This window comes from Scyliorhinus torazame, chromosome 6, assembly GCF_047496885.1.
Source record: "Scyliorhinus torazame isolate Kashiwa2021f chromosome 6, sScyTor2.1, whole genome shotgun sequence".
NCBI classification, from domain to species: Eukaryota; Metazoa; Chordata; class Chondrichthyes; order Carcharhiniformes; family Scyliorhinidae; genus Scyliorhinus; species Scyliorhinus torazame.
The window spans coordinates 41722965-41749651 of NC_092712.1; the positions used below are offsets into that span (position 1 = coordinate 41722965).

The 26687-nt window shown below is 47.9% G+C and overlaps 1 long non-coding RNA gene and 1 pseudogene across 1 annotated transcript in view; both read right to left on the minus strand.

Annotated features, from left to right (window-relative positions):
• LOC140424760 (uncharacterized) overlaps positions 1 to 26687 on the minus strand; it is a 375001-nt gene that overhangs the window by 283912 nt on the left and 64402 nt on the right. The window lies entirely within an intron of this gene.
• Positions 3811 to 4509, minus strand: LOC140425637 (proteasome subunit alpha type-5 pseudogene; annotated as a pseudogene).

Here is a 26687-nt window from a genome sequence, read left to right on the forward strand (position 1 = left end):
TTGTTCTCTCAATAAAAATTCAAGATAAGCAATAAGTGCTGGCCTTGCCACTGTGAAGGAGTCTGTGGTTTCAAGGACATAAGACGTGGGAGCAGAAGCAGGCCATTCAGCCCATCAAGTTTGCTCCACCATTCAATGAGATTCCGACTGATCTCATCTCATCCTCAACTCCACTTTCCCGCCTTATCCCCATAACCCTTGATTCCCTAACTGATTAAAAATCTGTCCATCTCAGCCTCGAACATGCTTAATGAGGCAGCCTCTGCAGCCCCCTGCGGTAAATAATTCCACAGATTCACTACCCTCAAAGTTGCACTTTTTCAAGGTGCATCCTCATTGAAAAGGAAACTGAAAAAGGGAAATTAAGAAAAGAAATTGACCCTCCCAGTTTCTATGGAAACTAAGACTGAAACTGAGATTGGAAACCAAAACGTCCGGGAGACTGTAATCGGTTGTAACATATAAAATGGCAGAGAGCCATCCCAGCGCAGTAGCAGATGATCATTCCATTGGTGCAGTATAGGCAGGCTGAAGACAACAGAGGCTAGATTCAGAAGCTGAAAGTAAACAGATATAGTTGCTGCAGATGGAAGATACCATTGGTGTATCTGCATGATCCAGACGGTTGTAGTAAGGGGGGTTTCTGCAGATATGTGCCATTTTTGGTGAAGGCCATTGACTATGCCTGGAACTCAGGTTTAATTGGGGATCAGGCTAAATCCTAGAAGAACAGGAACTGAGGAAGACAATTTTGAAGGCTTTGTGACTGAGATTAATGACATATACTAAGTGGACTGATGAGCCAAATCCAGAAGAAGTTTTAGTTGTATCTGCCTAATGTGTAATTTATAGTTTATAATCAACAGCAATCTGCCTGTTATTTCATGTTTAATTCATGATGATTCTGGGTTAGAGAATATAGGTGGTTACACAAGATAGTGTTTGCTTTGTTTGACTCTTGTATAGTAAAGGTTCCTCTGTTTTAAGCCATGGAATCCTGTGGCTTAATTATTTCAGTAAATAACTGCAACACTCACATTTCATAAACAAATAAATAAAACTGTATTTAGAGGTTTTTATTTTCCTGTTTTAGCTTGTGCCATCGGTACTTTGTTGGCAAATTCTGAAATGTGATGTTATTTCCTTGTGTCGGGACTCCACCTACCATAAACCCAGTACGTTATTTCCAAACTCTGTCAACTCAATTGCTATCCAGCTCATCATGGTGATACACATTGAAGTCACTCACCCGGAGTATGTTCTTTGAGTCCTCTGGACTTTTGCAAAGTGGTTTCCAATGTGGAGGAAGATGGAATCATCAGTTGAGGGAAGGCAGTGGATGGTACTCAGCAGGAGGTTCCCTTGCCCATGTTTGACCCCTTGCCATGAGAGTTTGTGGTGCTCGGAGTCAACATTGAGGACTCCCAAGGCCATTCTACCTGACTGTAAATTTGTGATAGGTGTGACCAGCCAGTGAAGGGACCTATCCAGTGATTCTGAAGAAGGTATTTTGTGTATTGACCCGTGGCTATGATAATGTGTGCATGATTACATAAGTCTGTTGCTTGACCAGTTGGTGGGGTAGATCTTCCAACATCGACACCAGTCCCCAGGTGCTAGTGAGTTGGAATCTGCAATGGTTCACTAGATTCAATATGTCTTTGTTGCATCCTTATCATATTCAAGTGTAATTTTGATGCAACTGAAAGATTCATCAGGCCACTTCAGTGGTCAGTTAAGAATCAATCACACTGGGGGCAGCACAGTGGTTAGCTCTGCTGCCTGACGGTGCCAAGGACCCCGGTTCAATCCCGACCCTGGGTCACTGTCCGTGTGGAGTTTGCACATTCTCCCTGTGTCTGTGTGGGTCTCACCCCCACAAACCAAGCTGATGTACAGGGTAGGTGAATTGGCAATGCTAAATTGCCCCTTAAAAGAAAAAAAAGAATTAGGTACTCTTATACAAAAAAAGAATCAATCACAATGGATTAGGACTTAAGTCACATAAAGCTCTGAGCAGGAAAGAGCAGCCGGTTTCAGAGGAGACACAAGAAACAGAAGCAGGAGTAGGTCGTACAGCTCCTTGAACTTTCTCCGCCGTTCAGTTAGGGCCTGGCTAATCTTCTATCTCAGTTCCACTTTCTCGTCATAAACCCCCCCATATCCTTTGATTGCCTTATTGTCCAGAAATCTATTAATCCCTGTCTTGGATACACTGACTATTAAACACCCACTGCTCCCTGGGATAAGAAATTCCAAAGATCCACAACCTTCTGAGTGAAGACATTTCTCCTCATCTCTGTCCTCAATGGCTGACCCATTATCCTGAGCATGGTAAAGTAAGCTCGTCTGGGAAAAGTCAATGTTGGCTGGAAAAAGAGAGTGGATGGTTTTGGGGGTAATTGCTCAATAAACTTGCATCTACCACCATAACATATCTCTCCAAAAGTATTCTACATTCCCCCAGTAACAGGATCCAGTCACTTCCAAAATGATTCCAAGGATTTTGCCTCCAATGCCCAACCAAAGGTTTCTGTTTTGTTCACTATCTTTACATGCACACAAGGCCTGACTCAGTCAGTGCATCTCAGCATTAAAGAGCTGGAGTTCTCTAATATTTCCTTATTACTCTGATATTGGTCACTGGGGAATGGCTTCTGATGTCAGAGCCTGAAGAATCTTTTGTGCACGGTATCACCTATTGTAAATGTAGATCGGCCAATTTGAACTTGATGGCGCCACGGTGGCACTGTGGTTAGCACTGCTGCCTCACACCGCCAGGGACCAGGTTCGATTCCGGCCTTGGACAACTGTCTATGTGGACTATGCACATTCTCCCAGTGTCTGCGAGGGTTTCCTCCGGGTGCTCCAATTTCCTCCCACAGTCCAAAGATGTGCGGGTTAGGTGGATTGGCCATGATAAAAACTGCCCCATGAGTGTCCACGAATGTGCAGGTTAGGTTACAGGGATAGGGCAGGGTGGGCGGATCAGTGGACGTGGATGGGATGCTCTTTCGGAGGGTTGGTGCAGACTCAATGGGCCAAATAGCCTCCTTCTGCACTGGAGGGATTTTATGACATATCGTCAGGTTCAAACTCAGATCTGGGGTGTAGGGGGTGATGTTTACTTGCCTAATGATTGTAAAGCAATGAGACAAATAATGTTTAATGAAGAAAAACTCCCAGACTTCTATTTTACAGGCCACATTTTAGTTCATGCTTTGCACATTAAATGTTTCTGGACAGCCCGTTAAAGCTCAGACGATCAACTCCAAACTCCAAACTCCAAACCCAAGTGGAAAGAAATTCTAAACACTTGGGCCAAAATCCACAGCGGCCCTGCCCACCTATTAATGGCATTCCCTTTGTTGCATTGCAAGGTGGATGTGCATGCGTGTGTGAAGATGGTGGTGTAGTGATAATAATAATCATCTTTATTCGCGTCACAAGTAGGCTTACATTAACACTGCAATGAGGTTACTGTGGGAATCCCCAAGTTGCCACAATCCGATGCCTGTTTGGGTACACAGAGGGAGAATTCAGAATGTCCAATTCACCTAACAAGCACGTCTTTCAGGATCTGAGCAATATTCTGCTTGCTTTTTCTCCATACTCATTGTGGTAATACCAGGTATTGCGGTACCAGAGAGAGGAATGACCATTGGCTAGACCGCGGGGTCTACCATTGGGCAATGTACATAGCCCCGCCCTCAAGAACCAATGCCGTCCCAGCAGCCTTCACTTCTGTAACTTCGCTGCTGGGTACAGTTCTATCTGATTAAAGCTGAATCGATATGACTTCACGTGGACTCAAGCGTATTGATTGCGTATCAATTTATTCCGTTTTTCTTCCATTATTTGTTTCAGGATGGTGAGAGCTGCGTTCTTTGCCTCTTCTAATGTCATTGACTTACGATAAACCTCCTGGAGAGAGCTCTGGGCACCTTCAGAAGCAAAACCAATCGCTCTTGCATCACACTGTACAAAGGTCCCAGATGGATCCATATGATACATCTGTGGTCCTTTTTCAAAAATTTCTCCAAACAGCAAAGCCACACCAAATGGTCGGCTCATTGCACCAGGATCTGCATCTTCTTCGCCAAACTGCAGGGCCAGGTTAGAAACTGCCTGCGTCACACACTCCACGGTCATATTTCCATTATAGGTAAACCAATGATTCGGCGTTTCAACCCTTGCTTTGTCAATCAAAGTTCTGGCATCAGCTATTAACCCACTCATTGCACAACCTATGTGGGCATCAATTTCAACAATGTTCTCAATGTTATTGGGTTCCATCAGGGGTGAAGTGATTCTCTTTTCAACTGCAAGAACAACACCTTCTGTAGTCTGGATTCCGATTGCTGTGGAGCCCAACTTAATGGCCTCGATGGCATATTCGACTTGGAACAATCGGCCTTCTGGAGAGAATGTATTGACACCCCGGTCATACTTGGAGCGAATGATGAACATGGCGGGTGTGGTTATGGACAGCGGGAGCGGGTTTCTGCTGACCTGACTGAGCGGCGGCTCGGGCCCCGGACTCCACGTGCGATCCATGGCCGGCGCCATCTTGGATGGGGCCTCAAGCCCCCAGTACGGCTGGCTATGCGCTGCCGGACCAAAACCCCTTGCTACAGCTGGCCTCCGCCATGCTGGAGCAGCGTGTGCCGCCAGTTTGCTCCTCCCCGCCGCCATCTTCGGAGTCCCCGGACTCCACGTGCGATCCATGGCCGGCGCCATCTTGGATGGGGCCTCAAGCCCCCAGCGCGACTGGCTACGCGCTACCCGGCCAAAACCCTTTGTTGCAGCTGGCCTCCGCCTCGCGGGAGCAGAGTGCACCGCCATTTTGTCCCTCCCCGCCGCCATTTTGTTCCTCCCCGCCGCCATCTTCGGAGTCCCCGGACTCCATGTGCAATCCATGGACGGCGCCATCTTGGATGGGGCCTCAAGCCCCCAAAACGGCTGACGATGCGCTGCCCGATCTTCACTCCTTGCTGCAGCTGGCCTCCATTACCCTGGACCACAGTCGGCCCCGAACGCTAGCAAAGGCCACCACGACGATTGGCATCAACGGCCACGTGACGTCATGCCTCATCAACTCCGGGAGCACGGAGAGCTTCGTCCACCCCGACACGGAAGTCCTCCTCAGGGACCTCGCTCCCAACCTGGCTAGCACCACCCGGAACCGTCCTGCTGCAGAAACATGCGAGAGCGCACAAGTCGGACCCGCTGGTCGAAAGGGTCCACCTGCTGCATGCCAACCCCCAGTACGCCTACGTAGCGTTCCCCGACGGACACCAAGATACGGTCTCCCTCCGGGACCTGGCGCCTGCCGGAGCCCCATGCGTGCCCGAGCCACTACCCCCCCCACCGTACCTGACCGGAGGGTCAGTACTGCCGCCAGAACCCCGACCCAGAGCCGAGCAGGCACCGACGCCCCCTACAGGCACCCCTTCCTTCTGCCCATTTTTCGACCTTACAGCGCCGCCTAGAGGTGACAAAACTGCCTGGGAGGAAGACACCACGTTCCCGGAGTCACTACCGCCGGGGCCCTCACCAGGATCGCCGCCGAAATTAGACGCTCCAGTAGGATGACCAAGCCGCCCGATCGTCTGATTGCAGCACCATGAAGAGAATTAACAACGCAAGAACTTTCTCCGCAACCCTCGATAGCATGGTACCTGCAATACCTGGTCCTACCATGAAAAGGCGACAGTAATACTGACCATCACCCCGCTGGCTCTTTTTTAACAGGGGGTGAATGTGGTAATACCAGGTATTGCGGTACCAGAGAGAGGAATGACCATTGGCTAGACCGCGGGGTCTACCATTGGGCAATGTACATAGCCCCGCCCTGAGAGGCGGGGTATAAGAACCAATGCAGTCCCAGCAGCCTTCACTTCTGTAACTTCGCTGCTGGGTACAGTTCTATCTGATTAAAGCTGAATCGATATGACTCCACGTGGACTCAAGCGTATTGATTGCGTATCACTCATACACTGCCCCTCTGACCCTCCGCAGTTGTCCTCTTGCCTTTCCTGTGGACACCAACCCAAACTCCATCTGCAACCTCTACCTCTCCTTTAATAGCGCCTCCTCTGTTGCAACCAAGTACTTCCAGTCCACTCACAAAATCTGATCCACTAGCCTCGCTCTCTCCTCTCGTTCCACCCTCTCCCTGTGCACCCGAATCAAGATAAATTCACCCCTTATTACGGCCTTAAATGCCTAGCACAGCATGGAGGCCATGACCTCCCGTATGTTGTTCAGCTCCACATAGCTTCGGAGGCCGTGCTCACCTCTCACACACACAGATTCTCATCCGCCAACAATCCCACATCCAACCCCCACTGTGGCTGAGCTTCCTCCTGTGCCACCCACTAATCCAGGCGTGTGGTCAGAAACCATGGTTGGCGAACACTCTGAGTCGGCTACCCCCGCCAACAGCGCCTTATCCATTCTAAAAAAGTGAATCCAGGAGTACACCCGGTGCACATGTGAAAAGTACGAGGAGTCTTTGGCCCCTGGTCTCCCAAACTACCATGGGTCCGCCCCCCAGAGGGTCCATGAGCCCCCTCAACTCTTTCGCCACAGCCAAAACCTTCAAAGACACAACTGGTCCAGCCTCGGGCCTACAACCGGGTTAAAATCACATCCAATTATCAGCCGGCGCGTATCCAGGTCCGGAATCTTCCCCAATCCCCGCCTCAAGAAATTCACATCGTTGCAATTCGGGGCACAAATAGTCACCCGAACTAAAGGCATCCCCTGCAGATTCCCATTAACCATCACCTATCTGCCCCCGGGGTTAGCTACAATACTACCAACCTCGAAGGCACATTCGTGTTGACCAGCTCCACCACCCCCTTGGCTTCATATCCAACCCTAAGTGGAACACCTGCCCCAACCTTCCCTTCCTCAGTCTCGTCTAATCTCCCAGCTTCAGGTGTGTCTCCTGAAGAAACACCATGTCCGCCTTCAAACTCCTCAAGTATGTGAAAACAAGCGATTGTTTAACCGGCCCATTCAACCCACATGTTCCATATAATCAACCGGGTCGTGGGAGCTTCCCGCTCCACTTCCCCGCTGGTCAGTCAGGACCCTTCTTTAGCCAGCTCCCCCCGGGTCCATGCCCCACACTCTTCTGAGCCCACCCTCAGATCGCCACACACTCCTCCGAGCCCACCCTCAGATTGCCTCACACTCCTCCGAGCCCACCCTCAGATCGCCTCACATTCTGCTGAGCCCACCCTCAGATCGCCTCACACTCCTCCGAGCCCACCCTTAGATGTCCACTGCCATCCCTCCCTCACCTACTGTCCCACACCAACCACACCCACGTCAGCATCCCTCATCTCCACTCCCCCTTCACACACACTCCCCATAACCAAATAAAGAACCCACCCATTTTCCCCCTCCTCAACATCCTTCCCCCAAACAACCCCCCACTTCACTCCTGTTAACTAGCCCAGCCAGCATGGTGGCCACACCCAGGACCTCTGGCCACCCTTCATCACTCCCCAATCCAGCCCCATCCCGCAAACAACAAACATACAAGAAAAAGAAAAAGGCACACACACCTTCTCAACTCCCATCATCATAACCTTCGCCAATCCACCATCCCGCCCCCCGTGCTCACATTCTATACATAGCACAAGTCCAGAGTGCAATGCCCTCATATTCCTCCCAGTCCATGGTCACTCATAAAGTTCTTCGTCGCCTGCAGCTAGTCAAAATAGAATACTTGATTCTGGTGCGTGACCTGCAGACGAGCAGGGTGCAGAATCCTAAACTTCACCCGCTTCTTGTAAAGGGCAGCCTTGACCCTACTGCAACCGCTGCCCTCCATTTTGCCAGCTCCATTCCTAGGCCCTGATAATAATAATCTTTATTATTGTCACAAGTAGGCTTACATTAACAATGCAATGAAATTACTACGAAAAACCCCAGCTGCCACATCGGGCATTTCCGTTCGGATACACAGAGGGAGAATTCAAAATGTCCAAATGACCTAACAGCACGTCTTTTGGGACTTCTGGGAGGAAACCGGAGCACCCAGAGGAAACCCACGCAGACACAAGGAGAACGTGCAGATTCCACACAGACAGTGACCCAAGCCGGGAGTCGAACCTGGGACCTTGGCGCTGTGAAGCGACAGTGTTAACCACTGTGCTAACGTGATAAATACATAACTCGTTCTCCTCCCAGGTGCACCTCTCTGTCTGCCTCGGCCCCCTCATAATCTTCTTCACCGGCTTCGTCCTCGGCGGTTCCTCCGCTCGTGGCCTCCTCCTCAGCACCCTGTGCGCTCAATGCACCTCGAGAGGACGGTCAGAGACCCAATCCCCCGTCAGCTTCTCCAACATGGTCACCACATACATGCCGGCCTTGCTCCTTCAATACTCTCAGGCATCCCCACGATCCAGAGATTTTACCTCCTGGAGCGCTTTTCAAGATCCTCCAACTTCTCGCTCAGCCTTTCCGGCTGCTCGTCATCATCCCCATCTCCGCCTCCAGGGAGATCAGTCTATCCTCGAGCTCCTCCATCGACGCTTCCATATTCTCCGTCACCAGGCCCTGTGCCTCCTGCCTCCGCTGACATGCTCATTAGCCACCCTACGCGTCTCCGCCACCTTAGCCAGGTCCTCCTTCTTTCGTTGCTGGAACTTGTTGTTGAGGAATTCCACCAGCTGCTCCGTAGATCACTCCCCACCCCCCCCCAACCACACTCCCCACCACCTTCTCCTGTGTTGCACCTCTATTAACCTCTCGGTCAAGCTGCTGCCTCTTGCTCGTTACACTCCTCATCCGGTAAGCCATAAACCAGTCCCACCAGAGTATTACATTCCCTCAGCACTCATGCATCTTTTGCCATCTAACACACCTCAGATTGGGTGGGGAAGGACCAAAGGATTCCACCTCGAGCGGGAGCCACCAAATGTGCGACCATTCCCTCCATGGCCGTCTCCGGAAGTCCACGCCCCACTTGTTGACTCCAGCCTGTCTAATTCATATTTTGAAACTCAATAATCTTTCCTTCTCTCTCACCCCAGCCGGTAATCTGTTGTGCACATTTAGAATCCATTGATCAATATGCCCGGTAAATCACACATTCCTCTGTGGGTTTCACACAGCAGAAAATGACAGTAAACAAGATGAAAGCTTAGCTAAATATTATGGGGTGGATTCCATTTACTGAAATAACACTCCAAGCCTCGACCTTCTAAAAGGCATAGACACAAGTCAGGCTGAAACAAAATGTTATTGTCACCGTGACAACCAACTCTGAAGGCTCAATGGAAGCCCATAACAAAAAGCCTCTGAAACAGCAGCGTGATAATGATGAGATAATTTATTGTACTGACGTTGATTGAGGGATGACTATTGTACTGAGCATCAAAGGGAACTTGCTGCCCCCTGAAAGAGTGCTACTTCACACACATGGAGCCACCTGTGGAGAGGTTGTCCTACAGTCAGTGAGAACAAAATTTCCAGCCAACTTCTCCAACGCAGCAAACTACTGAAGCAACGCGATTACTGTTCCCAATTGTAATGGGGTTCATGGTGTAGCCACCTAAAATGGCTGATTCCGAGTAAAATGGTCAAACCCCGATCTAAAATGGCGAACGAAAAAGGCTGATGGGAAAATCAGCGAACAGGACTCAAACGGACAGCTGCAGGCAAAACAGTGTATTCGGCTCTGGGGAAGTCGGCCCAGACCGACACCTGCAACCAGTAACAGCACATCAACCCAGCTATCTGCATACTAAGCAGCCATCCCCGGGAACAATTGCTACACATTAGCAACATAAAGCCGATCCAGACCTCTCGGCGCCAGCAGTGGCCGAGACAAAGAAAGGTGGACGACCACCCCCCCGATCAAGAAATCGCCCCATTATTGGAGCATATCGAACCCAGTGATTGGGACCAAGTCCAATCACTTGGAACCAGGGTCAAGGTCCGCCCCGAGAGGCGGGAAGCCCCTGGGAACTATAAAAATAAGGGGCCAAGTTCAGATCGACCCTTCTTCTCCTGCTCGCAACCTTCGAGACCCTTCGATGAAGAAACAAGTAAGTGTTACTCCAGCAATCGCTACCAGATAGGTGTTCCAGACTATCGACTCGTACCAGCCTTTTTGAATCCCGCAGGCCAGACCCAATTCGATAGACCATTCGTTTCCCTGACCTGATGGGCCATCACCAAAGTTAAGTATTGGCCTTTAGTGGTAGGTAATAGTCTAGAAGTAGGATTATTATATAAGTATTTATTGCTGTATATAATAAATGATCGTTGATTTAACTTTTACGAAAGCGGTGAGCTGCATTATTGATCATTACTTGAGCTTGAACCACGTGGCGGTATCAGAAAGATATCTGGCGACTCGTGAGCAAAGGTGACAGAATTAGAGCTAATAAAACTAAGGCTAATAAGAGCAACAATGGGAGCACAGAAACAGGGTTAAGCCATTCAGCCCATCGAGCCTTCATCGCCATTCAATCAGATCACAGCTAATCTGCGCTTGAGCTCCATCCCTCCCTTTGCTTTTGTGACCAACAAAAAAAAAATCTATCATCCTCAGCTTTGAAACTTTCCATCGAACCCCAACCTCAGGGACCTCTTAGTGAAGAGAATGCCAGATTTTCATAATCCTTGTGTGAACAGGTGCTTCCTAACCTCGACGGCCTAGATCTAATTTTCAGATTGTTCCCCTGTGTTCTCATAGATTATCATAGAATTTACAGTGCAGAAGGAGGCCATTCGGCCCATCGAGTCTGCACCGGCTCTTGGAAAGAGCACCCTACCCAAGGTCAACATCTCCACCCCATCCCCATAACCCAGTAACCCCACTCAACACTAAGGGAATTTTGGACACTAAGGGCAATTTATCATGGCCAATCCACCTAACCTGCACATCTTTGGACTGTGGGAGGAAATCGGAGCACCCGGAGGAAACCCATGCACACACGGGGAGGATGTGCAGACTCCACACAGACAGTGACCCAAGCCGGAATCGAACATGGGACCCTGGAGCTGTGAAGCAATTGTGCTATCCACAATGCTACCGTGCTGCCCTAAACTCTCCCACCAGAGGAAATGGTGGCCAGAATTCTACCAACTGAACTGCACCAAGCTGACACTACATCTGCTGTAATACACTACTCTGTCTTTCTTAGGTCGAAAGTAGATGATCCCACACGTCCCCGGTCGAACCTTGTCTGGCACTGTCTTGCCCAATCATGTAGGCAACTTGGCAAAGTTGAAGAATTGTAGGTGGGATCTTTATTTAGTACTTTTTTTTATTCCTTCATGGGATGTGGATGTCGCTGACTGGGCCAGCATTTATTGCCCGTCCCTAATTTCCCTTGCACCGAGTGATTTGCTCAGCCAGTTCAGAGGGCATTTAAGAGTCAACCACATTGCTGTGGGTCTGGTGTCACATGTAGGCCAGACTGGGTAAGAATGGCAGATTTCCCTCCCTGAAGAACATTAGTGAACCAGAACGTTTTTACAACCCCTCGGGCACTATGTACAGGCCCCTGGCTGTTCACACGGCTGAATGCTCACTGTGTCCTGTAAATATTCACAGAGCCTCTGGTGACGTGGGAGTCCACCAAGGCAGCCCCTCTGGAAACCCTTACACCCCAGCGGTATCATCAACGGGATGGGCGTGGCCAAGCTCAATCACTGGTCCACCAGGTCTTGGCGCTCCTCAGAAGCGCAGCCCCACTGCAGGGAAAGCAGGGGATTAGCAGAGTTCACCCCAAACAAAGGACACCTGCTCCGTGACCATTGTAACCCTCCACGGCACACTGCCCCTCTCAGAGCAGAGGCCTCCCCTTAGGATCACGAGCTGTCTCCTCCTGGTGAGGCTGGCAGCATTGACTGCCTCTGCCACCTCCTGACCAGGAAGGCAGCCTTGAGTCTGCAGCCCACCCAGCTGGCCCATTTGTTTGTGGGGAAAGTAGGCGGCAGGAAGGTCAGCTGGGGAATTTAAACGGTCCACAAACACTGTGGTGGCCCCGCACAATTCTGCCCGTGCAACTCAAAAATGGGTGCTGAGATCACAATTAGCTATTCATCTATTCCCCTTTCTTCCTATTGAGTAAACGCATAGGCCGCTTCCTTGTTTCAATTATTGCCGTGTGAAGCCGATGCTAAGCTCAGTTTTGCGCAGCTGGACGCCTGGGCAGGGAATGCAAAATCCTGAGCAGGTTTGCACAACTTACAGCTTGCCCACACAAGTTAAAGCCAGCCTGCACGGCTTAAATGGGAAAGGTGCATTTTGGCTGGAGCGGGTGCTGGAGTCATTCCAAAAGTGAGTTTGAGCTGGGATAGCATGGCAGGAGCATGCATTCTGGATTTCCTGGAGGTCTTGCTGCAGGAGGTGATGGAAAGGAGCATAGAAGCTCTCAAACTCAACGCAATTTTCAAATTCTCTTTCTTGGTTTCAAATCCATCGAACCATAGAAAGGTTACAGCACAGAAGGGGGCCATTCGGCCCATCTTGTCCATGCCAGCTCCAGGACACCCAGGTGCACTTTCTAATCCCACCTTCCTGCAGCCTACATAGCCCTGCCTCCTACAGCACTTAAGGTGCAGATCTAGGTACTTGTTGAAAGAGTTTAGGGTCTCTGCCTCCACCACCAACTCGGGCAGCGATTTCCAGGCTCCCACTGCCCTCTGTGTAAAAGGGTTCCTCCTCATGTCCCCTCTACACCTTCTGCCGCTTACCTTGAATCTATGTCCCCTGGTTCTAGAATTCTCCACCAAGGGAAACAATTTTATTCTGTCCACCCTACTCTCCCCGTCATAATTTTGTGCACCTCAATTAAGTCATCCCTCAGCCTTCTTTGGTCCAAGGAAAATAACCCCAACCTATCTAATCTCTCCTTGTAGCTACACTTTTCTAGCTCTGGCAACGTTCTAATCAACCTCCTCTGCATGCTCTCCAGAGCTACAATGTCCTCCCTATAATGTGGTGACCAGAACTACACACAATACTCCAGTTGTGGCCTCACCGGTGTTTTATACAATTCTAACATTATAAGAACATAAGAACTAGGAGCAGGAGTAGGAGTAGGCCCCTCGAGCCTGCTCCGCCATTCAATGAGATCATGGCTGATCTTTTGTGGACTCAGCTCCACTTTCCTGCCCGAGCACCATATCCCTTTATTCTTCAAAAAACTATCTATACCCTTATTTTTATATTCAATACCTTTGCCAATAAAAGAGAGCATTCCATATGCTTTCTTTACAACCTTGTCCACTTGAATGGAGTTGCCCTCACCCCTTCCTATCACTGTAACCACCTCCAGCACCCACAACCCTTGGAAGCTCCTGACCCTCCAATTCTGGTCCCTTCTGGGCGTCACGGTAGCACAACAGTTCCCAGGTTCGATTCCTGGCTTGGGCCACTGTCTGTGTGGAGTCTACACGTTCTCCCCGTGTCTGCGAGAGTTTCCTCCGGTTCCAGTTTCCTCCCACAAGTCCCGAAAGACGGGCTGTTAGGTAACTTGGACATTCTGAATTCTCCCACTGTGTGCCCGAACAGGCGCCGGAATGTGGCGACTAGGGGCTTTTCACAGTAACTTCATTGCAGTGTCAATGTAAGCCTACTTGTGACAAAAAAGATCATTATTAAATTATTATCATTCTACGTTCCCCTGTCTGCTCACTCCACCATTGCCAGCTTAGCTTTCCAGGTCCCAAGACTCTTCCTAAAAACTACCTTCACTATTTCACACACTTCGGCTGATATCTCCATTTTTTTGGCTCGGGTTCAATTTTTGTTTCAAGTTCCTTGGGACGTTTCACTATGTTGAAGGCACAACCATTGATGCAATCTGTTGCTGTGGAATTATGAATTAGTAATCCAGGCAAATCATTCTGATGTTGCCATAAATCAAAACAAAAAGCTTCCAGATGCTCCTTAACTAAACCGTGAGATTGAAGGCCCTGGAGGCAGAACCTATCAATATCACTGTGAACACTGAGAATACAGCTTTAAGATAATTGGCAAAAGAGCCAGAGGGGAGATGATGTGAATTATTTTACACCCAAGTTGTTATATCGGATTGGATTGGATTGTTTATTGTCACGTGTACCGAGGTACAGTGAAAAGTATTTTTCTGCGAGCAGCTCAACAGATCATTAAGTACATGAGAAGAAACGGGAATAAATGAAAATACATAATAGGGCAACACAACATATACACTGTAACTACATAAGCACTGGCATCGGATGAAGCATACAGGGTGTAGTGTTAATGAGGTCAGTCCATAAGAGGGTCATTTAGGAGTCTGGTGACAGTGGGGAAGAAGCTGTTTTTGAGTCTGTTCGTGCGTGTTCTCAGACTTCTGTATCTCCTGCCCGATGGAAGAAGTTGGAAGAGTGAGTAAGCCGGGTGGGAGGGGTCTTTGATTATGCTGCCAGCTTTCCCCAGGCAGCGGGAGGTGTAGATGGAGTCAATGGATGGGAGGCAGGTTCGTGTGATGGACTGGGCAGTGTTCACGACTCTCTGAAGTTTCTTGCGGTCCTGGGACGAGCAGTTGCCATACCAGGCTGTGATGCAGCCTGATAGTATGCGTTCTATGGTGCATCTGTAAAAGTTGGTAAGAGTCAATGTGGACATGCCGAATTTCCTTAGTTTCCTGAGGAAGTATAGGCGCTGTTGTGCATTCTTGGTGGTAGCGTCGACGTGGGTGGACCAGGACAGATTTTTGGAGATGTGCACCCCTAGGAATTTGAAACTGCTAACCACCTCCACCTCGGCCCCGTTGATGCTGAAAGGGGTGTGTACAGTACTTTGCTTCCTGAAGTCAATTACCAGCTCTTTAGTTTTGCTGGCATTGAGGGAGAGATTGTTGTCGCTACACCACTCCACTAGGTTCTCTATCTCCCTCCTGTATTCGGACTCATCGTTATTCGAGATCCGGCCCACTATGGTCGTATCGTCAGCAAACCTGTAGATGGAGTTGGAACCAAGTTTTGCCACGCAGTCGTGTGTGTACAGGGAGTAGAGTAGGGGGCTAAGTACGCAGCCTTGCGGGGCACCGGTGTTGAGGACTATTGTGGAGGAGGTGTTGTTGTTCATTCTTACTGATGGTGGTCTGTTGGTCAGAAAATCGAGGATCCAGTTGCAGAGCGGGGAGCCAAGTCCTAGGTTTTGGAGCTTTGATATGAGCTTGGCTGGGATTATGGTGTTGAAGGTGGGGCTGTAGTCAATAAATAGGAGTCTAATGTAGGAGTCCTTGTTTTCGAGATGCTCTAGGGATGAGTGTAGGGCCAGGGAAATGGTGTCTGATGTGGACCGGTTGCAGCGGTATGCGAATTGCAGTGGATCAAGGCGTTCTGGGAGTATGGAGGTGATGCGCTTCATGATCAACCTCTCGAAGCACTTCATTACGACTGAAGTCAGGGCCACTGGTCGGTAATCATTGAGGCACGTTGCCTGGTTCTTCTTTGGTACCGGTATGATGGTGGTCTTCTTGAAGCAGGTGGGGACCTCGGAGTAGAGTAGGGACAGGTTAAAGATGTCCGTGAATACCTCTGCCAGCTGGTCCGCGCAGACTCTGAGTGCACGACCAGGGATCCCGTCTGGGCCCGTCGCCTGCCGAGGGTTCACTTTCAGGGAGGCCAATCTGACTTCGGAAGCTGTGATGGTGGGTATGGGTGAGTTATGGTCTGCTGGGGCACTCGCCAGTGGATTGTTGGTTACCTGCTCGAACCGAGCATAGAATGCATTGAGTTCATCGGGGAGGGTTGTGCTGCTGCCAGAGATACTGTTCAGCTTCGCTTTGTAGCCCGTAATGTTGTTTAGTCCTTGCCACAACCGCCGAGAGTCTGTCTGTGACTCTAGCTTGGTTTGATATTCTCTCTTGGCATTCCGGATGGCTTTGCAGAGGTCGTACCTGGATTTCTTGTATAGGTCAGGGTCGTCTGCCTTGAACGCCTCAGATCTATCCTTCAGTAGGGAGTCAATCTCGCGATTGAGCCATGGTTTCCGGTTGGGGAATGCACGTACTGCTTTCTTTGGCATGCAGTCGTCCACACATTTGCTGATGAAGTCTGTGACAGTGGTGGCATACTCATTTAAGTTGGTCGCTGAGTTCTTAAATATGGACCAGTCCACTGTCTCTAAGCAGTCACGTAAGAGCTCTTCTGTCTCCTCGGACCAGCACTGCACAACTTTCTTAGCTGGATTCTCCCGCTGGAGTTTCTGTTTGTATGCCGGGAGAAGGAGCACCGCCTTATGGTCTGATTTCCCAAAGTGCGGTCAGGGGATGGAACGGTAGGCGCTCTTGTTTTTTGAGTAGCAGTGGTCAAGAGTGTTGTCGCCCCTGGTGGGACAGGAGATGTGCTGGTGGAATTTTGGCAGTACACTCTTGAGTTTGGCCTTGTTGAAGTCTCCGGCCACGATGAACAAAGTCTCCGGGTGTTCTGTTTCGTAGTTGTTTATTACTGTGTATAGTTCGTCCAGCACCTTCCTCACTACTGCCTGGGGTGGGATGTAGACCGCTGTGATAATGGCTGAAGTGAACTCACGTGGAAGATAATATGGGCGGCACTTCACGGTCAGGTATTCCAGGTCTGGGGAGCAGTACGTCGCCAGAGTCGCCACATCCAAGCACCAGGAGGAGTTGATGAGGAGGCAAACCCCTCCACCCTTCGCTTTGCCTGATGATGCCGTGCGGTCCGCCCGGTGAATTGAGAAGCCTTCAGGTTGTATGGTTGAATCAACATAGACTCATAGAGTTTCTAGTGCAGAAGGAGGCCATTCGGCCCATCGAGTCTGCACCGGCCCTTGGAAAGAGCCCCCCACGCCTTCACCCTATCCCCGTAACCCAGTCTAACCTTTTTGGACACGAAGAGCAATTTATCATGGTCAATCCATTGAACCTGCAAATCTTTGGACTGTGGGATGAAACCGGAGCACCCGGAGGAAACCCCCGCAGACACGGGGAGAACGTGCAGACTCCGCACAGACAGTGACCCAAGCCGGGAATCGAACCTGGGAAGCTGGAGCTGTGAAGCAACGGTGCTGACCACTATGCTACCGTGCTGCCCACGATCCAGAATGTACCTCTGAAAGGAGTGCTGGGAACAGATTCAATCTGAACGTATGAATTAGGAGCAGGAGCCGGCTATTCAGCCCCTTGAGTCTGTCTTGCCATTCAATAAGATCATGGCTGATTGACTTTTAACCTTAACCCCACATTCCTGCGTCCCCCCGACAACCTGTCACCCCCTTGCTCATCAAGTATCTCTCTATTTCTGCCTTAAGGATATTCAAAGACTGCTTCAAACAGTAAGAGAGTTCCAAAGTCTTACGACTCTCTGTGGAAAAAAAAATCATAGGATAGTGATATTGTTTCTGGACTAGTAATCCAGAGACCTAGGGACCTGGGTTCGAAACCCACCACGGCAGATGGTGGAATTTAAACTCAGTCAAACATCTGGAATTGAAAGTCTAATGGTGACCATGAAGCCCCTTGTTGATTGTCGTAAAAACTCAACTGGTTCACTAATGTTCCCTCATCAGGAAATCTGCCATCTTTACCTGGTCTGGCCTATATTTGACTCCAAATTCACAGCAATGCGGTTGACTCTGAACTGCTGTCTGAAACAGCCCAGCAAGCCATTCAGTTCAAGGATGGACAATAAATGCTGACCCAGCCAGCGACACCCACATCCCCAAATTAATTTTTTTTTAAATTCATTATTAATTCCTCAGGCGCACTTTCTATTGGACCAAAGCTCACCGTGTTAACTCTTTTTATAGAAACTCTTACTGTCTATATTTCTGGCTAGCTTTCCTTCATAGTCTAATTTGCCCCTCCTAATTAATCTTTTAGTCATTCTTTGCTGTTTTTTTCTATTCTGTCTAATCTTCTGACCTGCCACCCATCTTTGCGCAATTACATGCTTTCTCTTCAAGTTTGATTCTAACGCGTGGAGTTTGCACATTCTCCCCATGTTTGCATGGGTTTCGCCCCCACAACCCAAAGATGTGCAGGGTAGATGGATTGGCCATGCTAAATTGCCCCTTAATTGGAAAAAATGAATTGGGCACTCTAAATTTAAAAAAAAAAAGTTTGATTCTAAATTTCAGTTAACCACCGATAGTGGGTCTGCCCCTTGAAATATTTCTTACTCGTTGGAATGCATCTATTCTGTGCATTCTGAAATATCCCTGACATGTTTGTCACTGCATCTCTGTTGACAGATCCCTTAACCTAATTTGCCAATTCTCTTTCGCCTGCTCAGCTGCTGTGCCCTCATAATTGCCCTTATCTAAGTTTAAAATACAAGTCTTAGACCCACGGTAATTCCCTATTATTTATTTACTTACAAACCAATAGTAACTTCCTAGAGGGAGCTCACTTGTAAAAGAATTGGAGGCTGTGTGATCCATTTTGCCCGTGCTGACTCTGAAAGAGTTGTTCCCACTTTGTTTTATTTTGCCCATGACCCTTTCAGTTCCTCATCTTCCATTGCCAGCCCAACTCCTTTTGAGAATTATTAATGGAATCACTTTCCACCACCTTCCCATGTGTACTGTTCCCTGTACCGACAATACTCTGAATGAAAGAATTTCTCACCTCCTCTCTCTCAGACTGTTGCCAATGATTTGAAATCTTTGGCTATTGACCCACTTTCTCTATCGATGTTAGTACGATCCTAGACCAGACCCCAACAGTGGATAGAATACTGGACAGAAACCCCAATATTTAATTTTAATTTTGTAAGACTGCAAGGAAAGGATAACTCGGTCCAGGGTAATTTCATGAAGAAATAGGATTATGGTGTTTTAAAACAACTTTATTACAAACGCAGTATTAAAATATCTTTAACATCGCACAAGAAAATAGTTTATAATTACCCTAACCCTAAACCTAATTCTACTCAATACAGAGAATGCAATACCCTTAACTGGTATCTTTATTCCCACTCAAACAACAGGGGAGGTGGTGGCGTAGTGGTATTGTCCCTGGACTACTACAGAGACCCAGTGCAATGCACTAGGGACCCAGGTTCAAATCCTACCAGTGCAGATGGTGAAATTTTAATTCAGTAAAAATCTAATGATGACAATGAAACCATTGTCGATTGTTGTAAAAGCACATCTGGTTCACTAATGTCCATTTGGGTAGGAATTCCTTACCTGGTCTGGCTCTAGACATACAGAAATGTGGTTGACTCATAACTGCCCCCTCAAGGGCAACTTGGGATGGACAATAAATGCTGGCACAGTCTGCGATGCCCTCGTTTCATGGTAATAATAATAACTTATTGTCACAAGTAGGCTTCAACTAAATTACTATGAAAGGCCCCTAGTCGCCACATTCCGGCACCTGTTCGGGTAGGCCGGTACGGGAATTGAACCTGCGCTGCTGGCCTTGTTCTGCATTACAGCTGTTTAGCCCACTGTGCTAAACCAGAATGAATAAATCAACAAGAAAAAACATCTCCGCTCTCAATCCACTGTTAAAATACCTTTAGCGTTCAGAAATACCTGAATGGATGTTCTTTGAGAAAGAGAGATCTTGTGTCACTGCTTTAAAGAAAAATTCTGAATCCTGTCAGAACCACGCAGAAACTCTGGCTGCATTTCAGAAGAAGGATCTTCAACTGGTTTGTTCACCTTTCCAACCACACTGCTCTTCTATCTGCAGACGTATCTTTTAACTGAACTTCAGAGAGCAAACTTCACAGTTTCGTCCAGCTAACAGCTGAATTTTTTTGCAAAATGCCTGATAGCTTACCTCCACCCACTGATGACATCATCTTACCAAGCTGAAATCTAATTAACTCCACAGGGAATGCCCTTAATCCAAACAAAGCTGCATTAGCCCAAGCTTTTCACGATGGTTTAATTGCACCCCTGGCTCCAAAAACCATTGTTGTCTTTCAAACCAGACTCTATTTTAAAAGTTGACAGCAGCAGTCAAACACTAACTCAGGCTTTTAACCCTTGCTGCACCGAATAACACAATATCGCTGGAATTCCTACGTTCATCACAATATCTATCTTTTTCAAACAAACCACTGGCAATATACCTGACAGAACATCTTTTAATAAAAAACACACAGTGACACAGTGGTCAGCACTGCTGCCTTACAGCGGCAGGGACCCGGGTTCAATTCCCGCCTTGGGTGGCTCTGTGGAGTTTGCACTTTCTCCCCGTGTCTGCGTGGGTTTTCTCCGGATACTCCGGCTTCCTCCCACAGTCCAAAGATGTGCAGGTTAGGACATCTGCCATCCTGACCCAATCTGACTACTCCATTCCTTCTCCAACGTGGTTGATTGGCCTCTGCAGTAGCCTAGCAAGGCACTCAGGTGCATCAGCTGGTGGTGTAGTGGTCATTGTCACTGGATAGCTATGCGGAAGTGGTCCAGCCTAATGCTCTGGGGATATGAATTCAAATCTCAGCACCGTTGGTGGTATTGAAATCTCAATTGCGGAAATCTAGAATAGAAAGCTTGTCTCAATGACTATGAAACTATGATCAATTGTCGTAAAAATCCATTTACATTTCTTTGGCAGATTGGGGTAGACTGACAATCATGCACTTAAACTGAGTAGGAATACAATGGACTCGAGATTTCTTTTTCTTTTCCCAGACAGTAGAGGACCCTGAAAATAAGTTGCAAACCTTTGTGGTGTGTGCTGCAGAGAACTAGTCTGATACTTGACTCAGGCAGTAATTGCATCTTATGCAAGATACAAATGTAGCAGTTAACTTAATCAATGTGTTAAGACACCCTGGGTTAGGATACGGTCAATTCCAGCCCCCCTTGACCCGGAGTCACAACACAATTGAATTAACAAATAATTCTTAGAAAAATATGCAAAGTCTTTGGCCCTTGGCTGCCCAATAATTGCAGTCACACAGATGACAAACAAACACAAAGGGGAAGAGAGGGGTGAAAAATAATAAGGAAAAGGAAAAAGAGTTTTTGTTTCAGATGATTGCCTTCAAAGTAAGCGTTCAAGTCCTGTTTTCCATTCTATAGTGGTGTCCACCGTAGATGGATTCAGGTCTCTGCAGTTTCAGAAATACAGCAACTTTTCTGGAGAAAAGGCGAGAGAGAAAGTGAAAGCAAGCAGGTTCTTTCCCTTGAGTACCCAGGGTTCAAACTGAACTTCCCTTGGCTTTCTGAAAATCAGCCCACCCAGGCAGAACCCAATCACCACCTGTTAATTGGCAGAATATGGCCTTTTGGGCCAATTCATTGGCCACCAGCTAACCTATCGAACCGAGTCCCACCCCATCTCTCGGGTGCCACAAAGTCTGAGTTCTCCTGTTCGAACGCTAGCACCTGATGCGACCATCAATTCACATGAGACGGAGAGTTGAAGTGAACAGTGGTTTTAATCAGCTCGAACTGTGACTGCCTGCGACTGCTCTGTACTGAGTGCCACCTACAGGCTGCAGCTCTATATACCTCCCTCGAGGGGGCGGAGCCCACAAGGGCATCAACATAATACAATACAATGTAATGCAATTACAATGGTGAATGGTAGCAGTAATACATTCACCACATTCACCCCCTGTTAAAAATTGAAGTCCAGCGGGGGTGAAGTGGGCTCACAGATCGAGTCTGTCCGGCGCCTTGATTGTTCGCTGCGATAGCCTGAGCTCTGGTTTCGCTGCGGGCACGGGTGTTGAATTCGTCGTTGCGGGCAACGGTGTTGAACTCATCATTGCGGGCACGGGTGTTGGGTTCGTTGACTCCGGGTGCGTGTCTTCTGGAGCTTCATCACTGTAGGTCGGCGATGGGGTGACGGGGGGTGTAGTCCATGTAGGGGTGGGGGTGGTGTTCGGTGTAGGGTTGGGGGGGGGGGGTAGGTGATGGTCGCAGGGGAACCAATGGGTGCCAGATCCCGGAGGGAGACTGTATCTTGTCGGCCGTCGTGGTGCACCACGTAGACATACTGGGGGTTGGTGTGAAGGAGCTGGACCCTCTCGACCAGCGGGTCGGACTTATGGCTCCTCGTATGTTTTCGGAGGAGGATAGGCCCCGGTGTTGTCAGCCAGGACGGAAGCAAGACCCCGGAGGTGGATGTCCGTGTCCAGATGAATGAAGCTCTCCATGCGCCCAGAGTCAAACAGGCAGGGTGTTTCGTGCACATTGACCCGGACGGTCATCATCGAGTTCCTGAGGTGCTTGTGCCGTGACTGGTCGACGGTGACAGCGCCGAGCTGCGGGTAGCCGGCGTGGTCAGAGGTGGAGGGGTGGTCCCAAGATGGCGGCCCCCGTCGGTCGCACGTGTCGGGCGGCGTTGAAGATGGCGGCCAGCTCTTATACCTCCCCTGAGGGGGCGGAGCCACAGGCGGAGCCCACAAGGGCATCAACATAATACAATACAATGTAATGCAATTACAATGGTGAATGGTAGCAGTAATACATTCACCGCAGCATCATATACTATGTTGCAACTTCTTGAATTCCTCATTCGCTCTGCTGCTTGACTTAAAGATACATGTCCATTAAGCACCCATGGAAACAAATGATAACGGCAGAAAAAGGGGAAATAAGGAAATCAACATGAAGGACTCTTAAATCAAAAATCATTGCTTAATCAATGATGGAGCTTATTGCATTCCCACTCTTTAACAATTTAACAGCACCAGTCTGTCTTAACCAGTCAGAGTGAAATAATCTATCAGTAAGTGTATTGTCAATTCCTTTCCTTATTTTATACACCTTAGTAAGACAACGTTTACACTGCTTTCAAATAAACAGACCAGGCTCTTTAAGTCGCTCTCTGTAACTATTCATTAATTCTCAGAGCTCTCCTCCAAACCTTTTCCAAGATTATTTTATCACCCACATTGGACCCAACTGGACCCAATATTCTAGGTGAAGTCTACCCAAGGACCTGCATGGGGACAGATTAACGTCCTTTGATTTATATTATATTAACTGCAGTTGCCATTTGCCATGGCAATAGCATTTGCCATTGTTCTTCACCGAGTCCATCAAAATGGTTCAGCAGAAGACGTGACATTATTGAAATTCGCACAAATTATTGTACTGTGCTGACCTTCCTCAATAATAATGTCCAAATCATTGATGCAAATAGTGAAGATAATGGCCCTAACACTGGTGCCTGAGGAGCTCCACAGGTAGCCTGCCAGCACACTGATTCACTGGATTTAATTAGAACTTTCTTATCTGCAGGATTGGGGCTAATTCCTAATACAGTGCAGGAAATTCTGACTAATACCCTACCGAGTAACCCAACTGCAATTAGAAGGTAGTTAAGCAGCGTAAAGCCTAACTTTACTGAAACAAAAACACTTCAAAATTGGATAATACAGAGAAAGGCAGACAATTTACAGCATAGGACTGTACGACAGCAAGGATTAAGGGAGAGGTAGCACTCAATGTAACTGCCCACGTCTCTTACTAGGAACCTCCAGAGGAGCAGGACTTGGCAGAACTCCACACATGGCGCCCAACATCAATGGCAGTCTGTCCCTGGCCTTGCTGGTCCTCATCCTGAGGGTCACTTCAGGCACAAAACCCTAGGATGTGGAATGGAACTTTCTCATCGGCATGTTTACCAGTAACCCCTGGACAAGATGAAAACGCTACCACTTATGGTGCATTACTGTGACAATATGGGCACTTGTTCACTGGGTGCTCAATGTGACAGTTTGGTTGATCTTACACATTAGCACTAATATTGCAAATTGCAAAAATGATGCAATCAGTGTTGAGAAATAAATGATAACCATGTGTTATATTGCTCTTCCCAATAATCCAATGACAGCCAACCAATCAACTGCAACCCCAAAGTTAGATTTATTCACTTCCTGATACTCTCCAGCATGAACAATGTCCATTTCACTTTAAGTTTATGCTATTTTAAAAGTCCCAATTTAATCATTGAATCTGATGGTGAAAAAGGAAAGAAAACTTGCATTCGTAAAGGACCTTTTAAGGCCACCAGATGTCTCAAAGAGCTTTACAGCCAAGGAAGTACTTTTTGAAGTGTTGTAACATAGGAAGCAAGGAAGCGAAGTACAAAGCAAGCTCCCACAAACATCAATGGGATAATGACTAGATAACCTGCTTTGGCAATATCGATGTGAGGGATAAATATTGGCCAGGATTCTAGGGACAACTCCCTTGCTCTTCTTCAAAGTGGCGCATTGGGACTTTTACATCCAGCTGAGATATCAATAAAACCAATTATTCTCAATATGACCACAATTGAGACATTTTTTAATCAGTTGTCCATCAGAAGTGACAACATTGGGCACATTTCTTTTCCTGTTTGAGTAATTAGCCTCACATGCCGATTACCTCTGCAGGGTTCTCCAGATCAACAGCCATGACTTTGGTGGAGGTTTTGAAGATCAACCTGATGATCATCATTTCCCAGCACACACCATGATTTGAGTATGTAAATGTTGGCTGCCACTTCAGTGTGTCAATGGGGCATTATGCGCTGTCAGAGATGTCATCCATTGGGTGAGAGTTCAGACCAATGTCTATACATACAAATGTTAAGGATAGCATGGCACTATTTTGTAGAAGAGCAGAAAACTCTCCTGATATCCTGGCCAAGTAATACCAGGGCAGACACATGAATTAGTCACTCATCTCAATATCTATTTCTGAAATCTTGCCGTGTGCCATGTAACACTATATTGCATCTGTGCTTAAGCGTATTTCATTCCACTTGAAGCGCATTGAGATGTTTCAGAGAGACATCACTGAAGCTCGACATAAATGCAGGGAGCAAAAAAAATATAGACCGTGTATTTGTATTGCAGTTCTCAAGGCTTTAGGGTGTTCCAAAGTGCTGAACAGACAAGGAATTGTTATCACTGTTGAAATGATATGGCAGCCAAATAGCACCTCGCAAGCACCCATGAACAGCAATAAGATGATGAGCAGTTAATCTGTTTTAGTGAGTTTGGTTGAAGGATAAATATTGGTCAGGACACTGGGGGTGAAGTGTACACTTCCCTTCTTCAGGATTTCTTATGTCAACCTGAAAGGGCAATGGAGCTTTATTTCAGTGCACCATCTGGAAGACTAACATTCCCTCAGTACTCCAGTGGGAATGTCAGCCTAGACTCTGAGATCAAGTTTCTGGAGTGGGACTTGAACCCACAACCTATCCCTCAGAGCCACGGGTGACCATAAATCTTTCTTTCTTGGATGGAGGGGGGGGGGAACATTTACTTTTATAGATGGTTTAATATGAGAAATATGTACTCAATTGTCCCTTAACCACCCCTCTCCATTTTCACTTATAACAGGAGTTAATCTATCACCAACAGCCAACATTACCCTCGTAGGCTGGTAAAACGCAGAGTGTGTCGAGCGAAGATACTGGACTCATTTAAGAAACTGATAGGTGTTGTAAAATTGTTATCCATAGAATCCTGACAGTGCAGAAGGAGGCCATTCGACGCAACGTGTCTGCACCGACCCTCCGAAAGAGCATCCTACCTAGGCCCACTCTCCGTACTATGCCAATAACCCCACCTAATCTGCACATCTTTGGACACTAAGGACGATGTAGCATGGCCAATCCACCGAACCTGCACATCTTTGGACTGTGGGAGGAAACTGGAGCACCCGGAGGAAACCCACGCAGACACGGGGAGAAAGTGAAAACCACACAGACAGTGACCCGAGGCTAGAATTGAACCCGGGACACTGGGGCTGTGAATCCAGAATGATGAAATCAAGTAGGCTGTAATCCAATCTTCCAAATGAATATTAAGCTCCTGATTCCATACAGACACACGTTGTAATATGCTACAGGAATTGTGATAATACAATTGCACTGGCAGCAGATCAGAGCAAAGCTGTTTTACTATCACCGGATTGCTCTCTGAACAGTCCACATTTGATTTATGGGATGTGGGCGTTGCTGGTTAGGCCAGCATTTATTGCCCATCCCTAGTTGCCCTTCAGGAGGTGGTGGTGAGCTGCCTTCTTGAACCGCGGCAGTCCTTAAGGTGTAGGTACACCCACTGTGCTGTTAGGGAGGGAGTTCCATGATTTTGTCCCAGCGACAGTGAAGGAACATGCGATCGGATGTTCAAAGGTCATAAAAAGTGCTGGATAAATGAAAGGTCTTTGTTATTTCTCTTTTTTTAAATTTAGACCACCCAATTATTTTTTATCCAATTAAAGGAAAATTTAGCATAGTCCCTCTCCACCACCCTCCTTTCCCCTCTCTCCCCATCACCACCCCTTCCTTTCCCTTCTATTGGTACAGAGACGAGAGTGTCTGGTCTATCCAGCGCAAAGTTTAGTGCGTGCACCGTTTGTTTTTCAGTACAACTGTGTTGTGAACTGTTTTAATAATCAGAGTATCCTACGCCCCTCCCCGTACGTTGGTACTGACGGAAGGGTTCGCTGTTTCTCCAACACAAAATTAGTGTTTGTACTGTTTGGCCTTGTATATTTTTTTTATATATACCTTTTTAAAAGGTTATGGTCAATTCACCTTGCCTGCATATCTTTTTGGGTTGCGGGGGCGAGACCCACGCAGGCACGGGGAGAACATGCAAACTCCACACGGACAATGACCCAGTGCTGGGATCGAACCCGGGTCCTCAGCGCGATGAGACAGCAATGCTAACCACTGCGCTACCGGGGTACCTTTTTGCATTTCTCTTAATTTATTTGTTCTCTGCAATCGTGG